At 36.3% G+C, this 3358-nt stretch overlaps 1 non-coding gene across 1 annotated transcript; it reads left to right on the top strand.

Moving 5' to 3' along the window:
* The first annotated feature begins 435 nt into the window (after positions 1 to 435).
* Positions 436 to 551, top strand: LOC124892592. The gene has a single exon (XR_007050336.1). It is a non-coding gene; the product is annotated as a U5 spliceosomal RNA (small nuclear RNA).
* Positions 552 to 3358: the final 2807 nt, after the last annotated feature.

Below are 3358 nucleotides of genomic sequence, written 5' to 3'. Positions count from 1 at the left end.
TTTTTTCCGAAGCTAAAAAAGTTCTTCCAAAAGTACTTTTGCAATCTTGATCAAGCAGAAATTATTGCTCTAATATTGCATAAGTTCTTTTCAAATTGATGATTAGCCAAGCACAACTTAATTTTCTCCAAAATTACTTTTCCAAAAACTGTAATTAAAAACAATACTTTTTAAATAAGCAGATTTGGAAAGTTTGGCGAAACACACATAGCTTTGAGTCACTGATGAGATCATGTTCATGGACCAAACATTATGGCCCTGTTTCTTCAGAATATGGGTCCTCCAAAGTCCTGGACTTGGCCCGACAGATTACAGTGCCCATATCAATAGGCCCCATAGATCATAGTGTTGACAGTACCACATCGAAAAGGAGGTGAAAAAACAGTTGTTGGAACGAATACATAATGAGCCTCTCCGCCTTGATAATACTCATGCAGCCACGCAATGCACACATAGCAAACTATCTTTCACCTTTTACTAAAGAATACCATGTACGCATTGCAAACAGTGGCATATGCCAATGTTTAGAGGGGTCTTTCTTTTCGAACGATCTCAACAATGCCAGTTTAAAACTGTCACAACTCGAGTCGAGGCCAGGCCCTGGCCGCGGTGGACATCTCAAACTATGAAGGTTTGAGAAACTCCTTACGTATACTATCATAAACATTATTCATATAGAACAACAGTGCGGAAGATATAATGACATTCAAGGGAAACTCACATTCAAACTGTGTCACAAGTTGTGACAATATAATACTCTAATCTCGTCTGTGAAGCATTTATTGAATACTATCTGTCTAGGTCGGACAAGGCCCTGGGCTGGATCATAAGCTGAAAGAAGTCAATAGATGATTAAATGCCTCTCGAAAAATGGATGGCTCACCCAACTCTGTCGTATCCAAATGTTCTACTGATGTGATGGACCATAGGACTGTGTCTCAGAACTTGTATTATAAGGGTCAGTACTTGAAAAGTACTGGTATGCCAAAAAATCCAAAGATAACGTATATTTCATGTAAAATAATCGCGAGCATTGTGAAAACTAGTTATCATAATATATGTAAAGAAACATGGACATAATATAAAGAGCTTCAATTCATGTTGTAAAATATTGACTCAACTCTTCAATTTGCTTCTGAGCTAGATGGTATACACCCTACAAACATAATTACCCACGGGCTATATGGGTCCGCCATTAACTCGTTGGCTAAGCCCCCAATCCGAGTTTTCTGCAAGGATTGAAGTATCATGAAAAAGTATGTCCAACTTGCCGACATACTATGTTATCCCACTTGCCTGTTATCATAAAATTCGTATCGACAAAACACGGTTTCGGGTTAAAAGATATCTGAACTCATGCCTTCTTCGGGTAATTAGTTAGCTCTTTTTAAGCTCAACTTAGTCCTTTAAAAATCATGCTTAAACATTTATCTTTTTCGTGTTAAGGACATCCTGTGATAGGTATCGTCAAACCTAGACTTGCAAGTCATATCATGTCATAATCATAACCCTTTTATTCAAAAACACATTAATGACCACCAACAGAGTTAAACATTATGTGAAATTTCTAAACTCAAAATAACATATGCAAACTTATGCAAAGACTCTCTTTTTAATACCTTAACATGTGGTGGCCAATTCTTACATTAAACACATGCAATTCTTCATTAGGAAACCAGAGCATTTAGAATAATAATCGCCTCTTTAAAAATATCTAAAATAACCATGCATAATAAATAAAGAGGCATTTAAAACTCAAGAATTATCATCATTCATAAAAAAAACCCCAATACTAGTCACAAATGAATCTCATGATTGAAAAATAGGGACTTATAGTTCATGCTCTCAAGTCCACTTCAAAATCCATAAGTGATAGTAAGCATTTAAACTCAAACTTTTGAATCATCCATCTAGACAACCCGTAACATGTTAAGACAATAAATTTCATCATGAGAGGAGAAATTTCGTAAATCATGCTCTTAAATCACTTTTCGAAACTCATAACATATGTACATATGACTATAAATCAAGTTCATAGAAAAACCCTAGTAATTTTATAATTTCATCAAACATGGGTTCATGATGCATGCTCATCAAACGGTTTTCAAAAACCATTACATATACATTTTTAAAACTTGTTAAAAACATTAATGTTACGCCCATGAGAGTTAGGATAGTTTCAGATACCTTTTAACGGACAAAAATCGAAGAATAACCTTGAGTTTGGAATCTACAAGCTTTAGAATTGAGAAATCCCTCCTTGATGTTCTTGAGAGAAAGAGAACGAGGGTTTGGGGGGCTTTCCATTGGTCTTGGGATGATTTAGGGTTATAGGACAGATTGGGGGAGTTATGGGGGGGGGGGGGGGGGGGGTTAAAAGACCTTTTTGCCCTTGATTTAATGTGGGAAAAACGTGTTTTAACGTATAGGAAAGGGGGTTGGCGTCGCATACCCAAGGGCGGAGCAAAAGCTTTGCCTCGTGACGCCAAATGTGATGCACCAACATTGCCTCGCGACCCAATCGCACATCCTGGACTGTGTATCACTAAAACATACATAACTTTTGCTTTAGAACACAAATTAACAAACGGTCAGCTGCGTTGGAAAAAGGACTTAAAGGTCTTTAATTTGATATATAATTGGACACATAACTCCTTATATTCTAGGAGTAATGGTAGTTGTAAGTTGAATAGAGAAAAATCGTATACTAAAATTCGATATATAGAAAGGGCTCAACTTAACTTCGAGTTAGGAGATATTTGTGACTTATATTCATCCTCAAAGATGTTCCTATACTAAAGGAATTATTGTTCACCCTTATATCTCAATAGAATTCATCGGGTTTATGTCTATATACATAGGAAGGACAGTTCAAACCTTAGCCCGAAAAAGTGGGTCGTTACATTATCCCCCCCTCCTTCGGATTATTAGTCCTTAAATGATGGGTAGGAACTTATTGAAGCTATAGAAGTATGGAATAAAAGGACGTAATCCTTACCTTAGGAAATTTTCCCTTAACATAACTCACATAGGCATTCAAGAAGAGCTTCATGACACCACCAAGTGAATCACATAAGATAATGAGAATTAACATAGAAATGACCTTTCACATGAGTTCTACGGATAATAATCCTCACAACATAAGGCCTAAGTTTATTTGGTGATCCTAGGTCCTGATTGATGTTGATAGTGGACATGAAATAAGGTTTTACGGGATATAGGAATTAAGGTATCCTCTACCTTACATGATACGACCAATAGACCTTAAATTTAGTGATACTACTCGACTAAGTTCTATATAATGAATTACACACTTCATGATTTCCAACTTACAATTTCCCCGCAACACACCTAACTA

Source organism: Capsicum annuum, chromosome 1 (genome assembly GCF_002878395.1).
Source record: "Capsicum annuum cultivar UCD-10X-F1 chromosome 1, UCD10Xv1.1, whole genome shotgun sequence".
Lineage (NCBI taxonomy): Eukaryota > Viridiplantae > Streptophyta > Magnoliopsida > Solanales > Solanaceae > Capsicum > Capsicum annuum.
The sequence above is the reverse complement of the archived record's forward strand: the minus strand, read 5'-3'. Positions and strand labels throughout refer to the sequence as shown.